The sequence below is a fragment of the Balaenoptera physalus genome (genome assembly GCF_965194825.1).
Source record: "Balaenoptera physalus genome assembly, chromosome: 6".
Taxonomy (NCBI): Eukaryota; Metazoa; Chordata; class Mammalia; order Artiodactyla; family Balaenopteridae; genus Balaenoptera; species Balaenoptera physalus.
In genome coordinates, this window is record NC_138885.1 from 82036017 (window position 1) to 82049134 (window position 13118).

At 35.7% G+C, this 13118-nt stretch overlaps 1 protein-coding gene across 5 annotated transcripts in view; it reads left to right on the forward strand.

Moving 5' to 3' along the window:
* LOC309663364 (small membrane A-kinase anchor protein) overlaps positions 1–13118 on the forward strand; it is a 285507-nt gene that overhangs the window by 214856 nt on the left and 57533 nt on the right. The window lies entirely within an intron of this gene.

Genomic DNA, 13118 nt, shown 5'->3' on the forward strand with positions numbered 1-13118 from the left:
AAGCAATGGAAACAAAGAGAAAGATAATTATATATTGTTATTTAACCATTTGTCCTATGTTGAAACTAGAGGCTTAAAATACCCAAGGAATGATTTTTTTGGCTGCATAATTATGCGCTTGTAATGGAAGAAAGCTCTTAAGGAGGCTGCCAGCTGATGAGTGAGAACATTTTGACAGGCAATTTGTGAGTTTTGATGCTCTTGAAAAACAGTGTATCTGCATGGAATCTAGGTTAGCCAGTGAACTGATTGATAAACTGAATGTGGCTTGCATCAGCTCTTGTCACAAGAGAGAAGTATTATGTGTTTAACCACTAAATGGTTAACTGCTTGTGAATGGAAATTTTTTTTTTAGGTGTAATTGACATACAGTATTATATGTTTCAGGTGTACAACATAGTGATTCACAACTTTTAAAGGTTATATTCCATTTATATTTATTATAAAATATTAACTATATTACCTGTGTTTTACAATATATCCTTGTAACTTATTCATTTTATACATAGTAGTTTGTTCTTAAAGGAGCTGTTGAGGTAAGACTGCAACCTAGTGGTGAGTTTGTTATTGAAAAAAAGTGGCTGGGCCATTGATGAATGCTTCATTTGAATTCAGAGTGGGAATGAACTCACAGACAAGTGTGCTGGTGCCCTCCTTGTGTAGACTGACCTTCAAATCATGTTGTAAGTGGGCTAGAAACGAAGAAAGGATGACTTAATCGGATTCCTGAAGCTGTTCATCTAATGTAGCATTTTCTCCCTTGTCTGACACTCTGATCACATCTCTTGGTTTCTCTTTAAAGATGCAGTAACACAACATTATAAATCAAATATACTCCAATATAAAAAATAAATTTAAAAAAAAGAAAAAAATCTAAAGAAAAATTTAAATTTTTCTTTAAATTTAAAAAATCAAAAAAAAAAAAAAAAGGTTCAGTAAGACCTTGATGGGACCAGTGTATCTTATCTTCTCACACTAGTTGGACTAATTTCCCTTATTTGCTTGTCTAATCAGTTCTATTTTAGAGCAGACTTTTAGTTGCTTTTATTTTTGTGATTGAAGCAATACAAATCACACTATTCTGTAATCCAAATTAATTAAATTTTGCATGTAACATGATTCTAAATATCATTCTCATTATAATGTTCAGCTTTTTACAGTTGTGGGTTCTTGTTTGGTTTGGTTTGGTTTGGTTTGGTTTGCGGGATCTTAGTTGCCCAAGCAGGGATGGAACCCAGGCCCACCGCAGTGGAAGTACAGAGCCCTAACCACTGGACCACCAGGGAATTCCCCGGTTTTTTACAGTTTGATGTAGCTTTTATTTCTTAGAAATGCTTATTACTAGTTGTATTGCTATTTCATATTATTTTGCATTAATATGGAAAAATTTATTGACTCAATCATGCTGAGGCTTTATTCTTGGTATGATCACTTTTCTTACACAAAATATAGAATATCCAGGAAATATCTGTGTATGACAATTTGAATCTTTTAATTACTGAATATCTTAATCTCATTTTAAAAGTCTGCTTGAATCTTATCTCAATTTTCCTCATTTCTCATCAATCTTTTTAATCATATACTTAAAATTATTAATAGTTCAATCATTTTTTCTTGATTTTCATTGTCAGATCATCCTTGTTCCCTAGCACTCTAATTCTGTTAGATTATATTAACTGGTTTTTTTTTTTGGCCACACCCTGCGGCATACAGGATCTTAGTTCCCCAACCAGTGATTGAACCCATGCCCCCTGCAGTGGAAGCGTGGAGTCTTAACCACCGGACCGTCAGGGAAATCCCTTAACTTTCCTTTTATATAGCTTTATTTTACTTGTAAAACTTTACCTGCGATTTTTTTTTTTGTTTCTTTTTCTGGCAAAGCTTGGTATTTGAGTGTGAAGTCTGCTTATTCCATATGTGATAAAATCAGTCTTGTGCTTTCATAAGGGTTATCAAGAGATAATATCATTAGCTTTTAAATTCTTTCTTCACCTCAACTCTTCCACATTTAATTCAAATACATTTTCAGAAAGTGTCTTAATTCTTTCAAATTTATATGCTCCTAAGTTTGGAGTATATGACTCTATAGCATTGCCAAAAGCAGATAGCTCATGATTACAAGACTTACTGAAGCGGGTTGACTGCATGAAGCCCATCTCAGTCAGTGAAATGATGTCCTCTACATAATTCATAGGATTTTTTTGTCTCCGATGTCACCCTAATGAAATGGTTTTAGATTCTCTTGTGCTCTTTAAAACAGCTTTCTACAAAGGACAAATAAGGACCTGACTTAAATGGGGTGAGCCAAGAAATTAGCCACTCTAATCAATGCAGAAATCAATGCTGGAATAATGAGTTATCTGTGAGAGCTTTCTCTTTTTCTACCACTCTTTTGGGATGTATGTTGAGAAATCTGTCACACATAGATCATGGTGACTGACATGGCACCCTAAAGGCAATTTCTACTAAAATAAAAGTTCATGGGACTTGCAACAGCATGGATGGACCCAGAGGGTATTATGCTTAGTGAAATAAGTCAGACAGAGAAAGACCAATACTGTATGTTATCACTTAATATGGAATCTGAAAAATAAAACAAACTAGAGAATATAACAAAAAGAAACAGACTCACAGATATAAAGAACAAGCTAGTGGTTCCCAGTGGGGAGAGGGAAGAGAGAAGGAGCAAGATAAGGGTAGGGAATTAAGAAGCACAAACTAAATAAGCTACAGGGATATATTGTACAGCACAGGAAATATAGCCAATATTTTATAATAAATATAAATGGAGTATAATCTATAAAAATTTTGAATCAGTTATGTTGTACACCTGAAACTAATATAGTATTGTAAATCAACCGTACCTCAATTAAAAAAAAAAAAGTTCATGGGGCAAAATGCCTTTCTATAAATTAATTAGTGTAATACTGTTAGGGAAACAAAATAAATCTCCCTTCCCCAATACACTTAATTATATTTTGGAAGCAGGAAGCAAATTAATAAAACAACATGGCAGGTCTCAAAACTATTGATTTTCAATGGATTACTTAAAGCTATGTAAAATATATGATATGAGATACCTTTGATGACCCTTAAAATCTTTTTTAAAACAATAATGTCTTTAATAATTCAGGTTTATTAAGTGCTCCAGAAGTAATGTATGAAAAATGAGGGTACATTGTATACTGGAAAGTATCATTCTATAGTTAAAATTTTATTAACAAGAAGTCATGTTGTGTAAATATGTATAAACTACTACAGTGATCTGAAAGCATAATAGTGTCCTTTAAAAAAAGCTTATCCTTGAATGCCTTAGTTCTCATGTATGAGAGAAATCTACAAGGTTTATTTTTCTGCTCTCAAAGAGCTGTTTTATCTGGCATTCTAAATATATCTAAAATAAATGTAAGGAGTATATGTTCTATTTTATGTCCTTCCCTAACAACAACAACAACAAAATCTTTAGTTGGTGGTTAATGTTATTACTTTAGATCTACAGGAAAAGCTCCTGGATACAGAATTGTTTAAGGGTACATTAGAATAAGTTACAGAATTAGGACTTTAGGTAAGGGAAGACAAAGCAAACAAATTTTGACACACAGAATCACAGATTTGGGGAGGGTAAGAGTGGTAGGAAAAAGAGGGGGAAAGTAGGTAGTTTTTACTTAAATGATGGACATAATATATATAAAAGACATCAAAAGAATTGGCATGCTCCCTTTTTTTTTTTCACTTTATGGGTTTCAATAGATGATAGATGGCTAGAAAGAGAACATACACACTCACCGTCCTCAAGTTTCTGATGTATTTGTTTATTTGGCCAAGGTCACACAGACTTAATGCAAGTCTTAATGGCCACATTTCCCGGTATTTCTCAGTGCAGCTTCCCTTGGCCACCAGAGCCCCCAAAAGAGGGATTTACCACTGTTAACACTAGCTGCACAAGGTAAGTCCTTCCAGATCTGGGAAGCTTAATTTTGTCTTGTACTTTTCATACCAGGGACATATATTACTATTTAGGAAGCCCTTAGGAAATATATGCCCCTATTGGAAAAAAAAATTGACATCTGGTACTCTGGTTTTCTAGTCTAACTCAGTGGCAAGCTCATTCAGAGGAAAAAACAGAATGCATGCCCAAATATTCATGAGTGGTATCCTGACTCCAGTTTTTAGGGGTCTTGGAAAGCCTGCTTTCCTACCACATACTCTTTCCTCCTTCAATCCCATATCCCCAAGTCACTACCCAGAGCAATAAATCAATGGGGTGTAGAGAAGTGAATAATGAATTTATGGATGATAAATCTTGGACAAGCTCAATGCTTTTTATACTACTACAAAATTAAAATATATGTGAAAAAAAGCATCATAAAATTTATTTGCTATTCATGATTGCAAGAAGGTGATTCAAAATGAAGTAAATTTTTTCCCAGTAAATTCTCTCAGGTACATTTTTCTCCCTCCTTACCTATTAGCGTAATGTTTGGGGTAACAGTGGATGGAATAGGTCAAAACTGAGTTCCAGTCTCAGCTTGCATTTCTCTTTGTTCTTGTCACTCAGTGTGAGGTTACATGGACCAGTCAAATCAGTAACACGTGGGGACTTGTTAAAAATGTAGAATCTCAGTCTTCATCCTATATCTACGGAATTAGAATCTGCATTTTAAAGACCCCCAGGTGATTCACATTAAATTTTGAAAAACGCTGCTTTGTGTAACTTTTTGTAACTGAATATCTCTCCTCCTTGGTTTCTCTTTGGTCAAATTATGAGGTAGATCTAGATAATGTGTAGGAATTTTTGAACTAGAAGGAACCTAGAGTAAGGATTAGTGGTTTAGAGCATATGGACTATGGAACCATTGTGTCTGGGTTTGATTCCCAGCTCTGCCACTTACTAAGTGGGCAGATTAGATAGCCTCTCTGTGCCCCAATTTCCTCATTCAAAAATAGGAATTATAATAATTTCTACTTCATAAAGTTGATGTGAATAATTGAATTTATTATATGTGAAGTATTTAGATTAGTGCTTGATACAGAATAAGCACTATGTAAGTATCAACTCTTATTATGAGTTAAGATTCTTGACTGATAACATTCTAGAATGTATGGAGATGCCAACTGACTGACTTGAAAGTTGCTAGTGAGTATATGTAGAATCTAAAATATGAGACAAATGAACTTATCTACGAAACAGAAACAGAATCACAGGCGTAGAGAACATGTGGTTGCCAAGGTCAGGGATGGGAGTTTGGGGTTAGCAGATGTAAACTATTATATATAGGATGGATAAACAACAAGGTCCTACTGTATAGCACAGGGAACTATATTCAATATCCTGTGATAAACCATAATGGAAGAGAATATGAAAAAGAATGTAAATATATATATATAATTGAATCATTTTGCTATACACCAGAAACTAACACAACATTGTAAATCAACTATGCTTCAATTAAAAAAACTTTTTTTAAAGGAAGTTACTAGTGAGGGCATTCTATCAGTATGAATGTGGAGAATTGAGGAAAGCTTTATGGAAGAAATGGGAATTTAGAATACTTTTATGGGATAACTAAATTGGGGAATGATTAGAGATAAAAGCATTAAGAGTATTCCAGGTAAAATAGACTTACAGGCAGTGGTAAACGTTTGGAGAGGGACAGAGGAAAGCAGGGATCATGTCTCCTAAGTTTCAGGAACTTTGAGGAAGGCATGGGGTGACTAGAGCAGAGGCTTGTTGGACAGTTGAAGGGCTAAGATTGGTTCCTCTTAATTATAGACTAAAAAATGTTAGCTTTAACTGTGAGGAATAGAGAATATATATACATATTTGTGGAGGAAAATGGAATAAAGTGATAAAGGAAATCATTAATAGACAGGATGGCTCAGTAGAAGAGAAAGCAAAAGGAATAAGAAGCAAGATTTGGTCATTAGACATGAAGAATACACGGGGAGGAGGCAATTATAGCTCCAAGATTTTAAGTCTGAAGGACCAGAACTGTGATGGTGCTTTTAGCAAAAATGAGAATATTAGAAGCATAACTGCTTTGAGGAAAAGATATGTTTGTTTTAGAAGTGTTGAGTGCAGGTGATGGGAATACATCCAATAAATGATTTGGCAGATGCTGTAGAAAGAGCACCATTCAGAACAAGGCCAATCATACTTTCACCTTTTATTGTTGTGTTACTGAGCACTTCACTAGCATCAATACAAAACAAAGGTAAAACCTTAAAATTCGAGAATGATCACATCTTTGTTTTCTTTACATATTTCAAATTCTCTCTCTACTAAATATTTTTAAAGTGAGTTTAAATTGAGTGGCAGTATTAGTTTTTTTATGAGTCAACAAAAGTACTTGAAAGAAAATGAGTCTCAGATCCATTATTCCATCTTTCTGCTCCCTGGACAGCATTTACACTTAGACTCGAAGAAATTGAGAACAAATGAAATATGTGGTTTTCAGGCTTTTCTAAATCCCCCTAGACCTAGAAGGCAAAAATAATGTTTTTGTCCAGGAAAGAGCCCAGCACAATTCAGTGTCCAGGAGACTATTAGCCATCGTCAATAATGTTTACCAGAGTCTCTTGCCTTTAATGAAACAGGAGCAGAAAAATTGATTGGGAGGCAGTGTGTGTGTTATCATAATACTTATCCTCGGGTAAAAAGTGCATTTGTGAGCAAATCTAGTATTGCCTAGCAACTGTCTCTAGGCAAAGGGTGGTTGGGAGCCAGCTGCTGCTGCCTTTCAGGAGCCTTTGCCTATTTCTACACACCTCATAGGATATCTGTTTTGGATTATTTGGATTCCAGTTTTAAGGCAGAGTTTTCCTTAACAACTCCTAATATTAGATATTTTGCTTTTTAGTGATCGACACAATAAACCTAATATTACTTTTTATCCATCTCTGAATATAACATAAATATATAGATTTTTTAACTACAGTGGAATATGTATGAAGTCAGGAGCTTTGGTGATTTTTAAAAACATTCCTTTCTGTTCCTTTCAGACCTGACACATTCTCGAGTGGTCTAGGACTATACCCACATTTACACCCACCTCTAAGAGCGTAGGATGTGGTGTTAAACATGCCCCAGAAACTTACAAATTTTAACTTTTCTCCTGAAAAACCTATCCCTGGCCTTCTTGTGTAGTCATTTTTTCTACTTCCACTACTGATTGAGATATATTTTCTTGCTCCTGGCCCTTGCAGCAGGATATAGCTCAGCTAACAACAGTGAAGCAGGAGTTTCCAGAGGAACCAGGGGTTATGCCAGAACTTGATGAGGGGCAGACAGGCCATATTAGTGGAGAAGTCTCTCCGGGGAGAAGGAATGTAGTCAGTACTGTAGCCTCGCACTGGCTGAGTACTTCCTGATACTCCTGAGAGTTCAGCCCCTCTAACTGTCCAAGCTGCTTATTTCCAGAGTCCCCAGATACTTCCCAAAGTATTCACGGCATTCAGTCAACCATCCATTCATTCTTTGATCCCCGTGGCTGCTTGGAAATCTCCCCCTCTTTCCTTGCTCATTTTCTCACTGCCGTCCAGTCTCTTAAGTCAATTCCACAGGATCCTCGGAAAGCCCTATTCCTTTGCAAACCCACTTCCCTCAACCTACTTACAGAATATTCCATCGCGTCTTTATTTTGGACCTTATTCATTTTCAACCCCCTCGAACAGGGCCTGCTCTTGGTCCGTACCATAATCTCATCAACCAGAGCCGGGAGAGAGGTTGTCATCCACTTTAGCCACCTAGGCCACTTCCAGACCTTTCTTATTTTCATGAGAAGCCCTTCTTCATTTGGGAGACAATACAGCATTTAGAATCATGAGATTTGGATTTGGACCCATATTTTGAGATGTTGGATAGATCACCCAACATTTCTGAGCCTCAATTTCCACATCTGAAAAAGAGGGATCATTTTTGCAAGGCTATGGAGATTAAACTTATTCTTTTCACAAATCTTTGCTGATTACCATGTGCCAGGCATTTTTCTAAGTACTGAACAAAACAGTTCCTTCTGTCGTGAAGCTTGTAGTTTCATGAGGCAAGAAAGCCGAATATATATACATAATTACAAAATCTAATATGAAAGAAAATATAGGGTGTTGTAACAAAGGTTTAATTAGAGGTATAATTTAGATGGTGGAGAGGTGGTCAGGAGGCAAGGCCTTAGGAGGTGACATTTAAAGTGAGAACAGCAGGATAGGTAGGATTTAGGCAATGGAGCAAAGGATGGAGAGGGCATTGCAGACAGAGGGGACTGCAGAGGGCTTTGTGAGAGGCAGAGTGTGGTTAGAGATGTAGGCTGGGGACAGAATTTGTGGGACCTGAATGTGAAGTCCAGATGAAGGAGTTTTCATTTTAAATGCAATGAGAAGCAATGACTTTAAGCAAGGGTGTAACACTACTTATGCATTTAAAAGATCTCTCTGAGGACAGCATTTGGAACACAGTACTTACTCGGTAATTGAAGTTACATTCACATAGGCCTTGCTCTGCAATATTTATTGAGTGTAGTCCCCCTGGGTCACAGTTTTTCTCTCTACCCCAGACTCCTGCTATCTCCTGTTGATTAGCTCAGCTTCCGCAACTCCTTCAGAGCTCCTGACATCCACAACTCCAGGGGCCACCCTACATGAGACATCTCATATGCCAATAAACGCCTCTGACCGCAATTTCCTTCTAATTCCTACCACATCTACACATGTCCAGGCCTCCAGGGTAGTAGAATATGAGGATGGAAAGATAGGCAAGAGCCAGGTTGTAAAAGGTTGCTTTGATGCTAATGAACTTGAAATTTATCCTGTAAGAATAGGAAAGCAGCACTGATGGTGGCACTTGCTGTTGCCTGTGCTTGAAACACCCCCTCTTCCCGGGATCCCCTTCAAGCTCCTAGTCATCCTTCAGAGTCTGGCTTGTCTCTCGTCTCTGCTAGGAAGACTGCCTTAGCAAAGAAGGTAGTTAAGCATGTTACGTGTTGTGTATAGCTCTTGGTGCTCTTATGCTGTATAATCACATGCTTATTTTTGGTCTCCCCTATAAGTCTGAACTCCTTGAGAGCAAGAACTTGTATTCTTATTGTATCCTCAGTACCTGACATAAAGGATTTCATTAAAATTTGATTTCGTCAAGTTTTTTAAGTTCTCACCTTCCACTAAAAAGTAAAATACCCTAATAAAAGTTTGGCAGATTGGAAGTAAAGATTGGTAATTTCCTCATGCAATCATCTAAAACTGTGTTACTTTGCTAAAGTTTACCCAGATATCTTTGCTCTAAAAGTTGGCACCAGATTCGTTTTTTTTAAATAAATGTATTTGTTTATTTTTGGCTGCATTGGATCTTCATTGTGGTGTGCGGGCTTCTCATTGCAGTGGCTTCTCTTGTTGCTGAGCATGGGCTCTAGGCGCGTGGGCTTCAGTAGTTGTGGTACATGGGCTCAGTAGTTGTGGCTCGTGGACTCTAGAGTGCAGGCTCAGTAGTTGTGGCACATGGGCTTAGTTGCTCCACAGCATGTGGGATCTTCCTGGACCAGGGCTTGAACCCATGTCCCCTGCATTGGCAGGCGGATTCTTAACCACTGCACCACCAGGGAAGTCCGGCACCAGATTTTAAGAAAGCTTTATATTTTTATCAGTTTTAATTTTTTGATTCAAATTTCAAAATACATAAAAAGAATTTATAGGGCTTTCCTCCCTCTAGAGCCTGCGAGACACAACTACTGAGCCCACACGCCACAACTACTGAAGCCCGCGCGTCTAGAGCCCTGGCTCCACAACAAGAGAAGCCACCGCAATGAGAAGCCCGCGCACCGCAAGGAAGAGTAGCCCCCACTCACCACAACTAGAGGAAGCCCGCGTGCAGCAACAAAGACCCAAACTCAGCCAAAAATGAATAAATTAAATAAATTTTTTACAAAAAGAAAATCAATTTAAAAAAAAAGAATTTATAGAAGTCTCGTTCCTGCTTGTGCCTTTTCACCCTTTTTCCTCTAGCTACTATAGATTACAATTTTTATTAGTTTATTTTTTTGTCCTTTCAGTATTTCTTTATGCAGAAACAAGCAAATATGAATGTATTCTTACAAAAAAGATAGCCTAAAATATACACTCTTTTATTCGTTGCTTTTTTTAACATGAAAATTTATTCTAGAGATGTCTCCAAGTCAGTAGTTAATAGAGCTCTTCCTTAATCTTTCTTGTGGATGCACAGTTTTTTATATACCATGATTTATTCAGCCAGTCTCCTACTGCTGGATGCTCTGTTCTAGTCTTTTGCTTTTACAAACAATTCTGCAAAGGATAACCTAGCACAACTGTCATTTCAAATTAGCACAGATATATAGATAGACATGCACATGTATATACGTGTATGTATGTATGTTATATATGATATCTATATCTGCCTGTATATATATACATATATACATGTATATATACACACATATATGTATATATACACATATATGTATATGTACATATATGTATATGTATACATATATGTGTATATATATATACATATGTGCATGTGTGTGTGTGTGTGTGTGTATATATATATATATATATATACACACACACACACATGCACATATGTATGAGATTCCTGGAAATTAGATCATTACATCAAGAGTAAATTCATCTGAAATTTTGGTAGATAATTCCAGAAATTCCTTCCTGATGGTTATTCCATTTTCTACACCTTCCAGCAATGTTTGAAAGTGTCCATTTCCCCATAGCCTCTCCAACAGTGTGTTATAAGACTTTTGGATTTTGCCAATCTGATAGTTGAGGAATTATAGCTCAAGGTAATATTAATTTGCATTTTTACTAGTGAAGTTAGCACCATCTCATATGTTTAGTGGCTATGCTATTGGTTTAATTTCTGTGACCTTTCCGTTCATACCTTTTGCTTACTTTTCTAAAAAGTTGGTCTTTTTCTTCTCTATTCCTAAAAGTTTTTGATGTCTGTTGAGAATGTAAGCATTCAGTATGTGCTATGAGTTGCAAATGTCTGTCCTATTTTGTTATATTTGTTTTAACTCTGCTAATGGTGTATTTCTGACATGCACAAGTGTTTATTTGTGTTTACTTTTAACTGTTAGCCTTTCCAAAATTTGAGTCATAGTTAAATGATTATGATAAAATACTTTCCCAAGGTTATAATAAAAACCACCTATGTTGTTTTCTAATACTTATATAATTTCATTTTTTTTTAACATTTAAACTTTGATCCATTTGGACCTATTTGTTTAACTTGATACATTGCATCAGTATGGAATCTGCTTTATTTTTTTCCAAATTGCTACCCAGTTTTCCCAACACTATTTATTAAAAAGTCTATCTTTAAAAAAAAAAGTCTATCTTTACTGTTTGATTTGATGTGCAGTCTTCATTGTGCACTAAATTCCCATAGGTATTCAAGTCTATCTCTGGACTTTCTATTCTGTTTGATTAGTCTTTTCATGAGCCAATCCTACACTTTTAATTATTGATGCATTATAGTATGTTTACATATCTGGTAGGGGTAGTACCCTTATTGCTCTTTATCAGAATTTTCCAGGCTGTTCTTCTTTGTTCACTTTTCTTTTTTTTCCCGGTGCACTTTAAAATTGGTTTATCTAGCTCCAGAAAATAATCTGTATTCTTATTATGTTTGTTCCTTGATAGTTTATAAAAATGACACACTGCTTTATGATATTAAGTCTTCCCATTAAAGGACACAGTACATCTTTACATTAATCCAAGTTAACTTGAAATATTTTTATTGCAATATAATTGAAATGTAACATTTAGTTATTAGTTTCAGGTGTACAACATAATGATTCAATATATGTATGTATTGTGAAATGATGTCACAATAAATCTAGTTAACATCCATCACCATAGAGTTACACTTTTTTTTTCTAGTGATAAGAACTTTTAAGATCTACTTTCTTACTTTCAAATATACAATACAGTATTAATTATAGTCACCGTGCTGTACATCACATTCCCAGGACTTACTTACTTTATTACTGAAGTTTGTACTTTTTGACCCCCTTCACCCATTTTGCCCACCTCACTGCCTACCTCTGGCAACCACCAATCTATCCTCTGTATCTATGAGTTCAGGGTTTTTTTGTGTTTTTTTTCTTTTGGTTCCACATATAAGTAAGATCATACAATATTTGTCTTTCTCCAAGTTATTTCACTCAGCATAATGCTCTCAATGTTCAAATGGCAGGATTTCCTTATTTTTATGGCTGAATTATTATAAGTAAAAATAAAAATATGAATATTTATTCAACATCAGCTTTGTCCATTCATCCATCAATGGACACTTAGATTTCTTCCATATCTTGGCTCTTGTGAATAATGCTGCAATAAACATGGGGGTATCTTTTCAAGTTAGTGTTTTTGTTTCCTTCAGAAAAATACCCAGAAGTGGAATTGCTGGATCATATGGTAGTTTTATTTTTAAGTGTTTTTTTTTTTAATTTTTATTTTATATTGGAGTATAGTTGATTTACAATGTTGTGTTAGTTTCAGGTGTACAGCAAAGTGATTCAGTTATACATATAAATATATCTATTCTTTTTCAGATTCTTTTCCCATTTAGGTTATAACAGACTATTGAGTAGAGTTTCCTGTGCTATACAGTAGGTCCTTGTTGATTATTTTATATATAGTAGCATGTATATGTTAATCCCAAACTCCTAATTTATCCCTCCCCCTCTGCCTTTCCCCTTTGGTAATGATAAATTTGTTTTCGAAGACTGTGAGTCTGTTTCTGTTTTGTAAATAAGTTCATTTGTAGCATTTTTTTAGAGTCCACATGTAAGTGATATCATATATTTGTCTTTCTCTGTCTGACTTACTTCACTTAGTATGATAATCTCTAGGTCCATCCATGTTGCTGCAAATGACATTTCATTCTTTTTTATGGCTGAGTAATATTCCATTGTATGTATATACCACATCTTTATCTACTCCTCTGTCGACGGACATTTAGCTTGTTTCTGTGTCCTGGCTATTATAAATAGTGCTGCAATGAACGTTGGGGTGCATGTTAACTTTTTGAATTATGGTTTTCTCCAGATGTATGTCCAGGAGTGGGATTGCTGGACCATATGGTAGTTCTATTT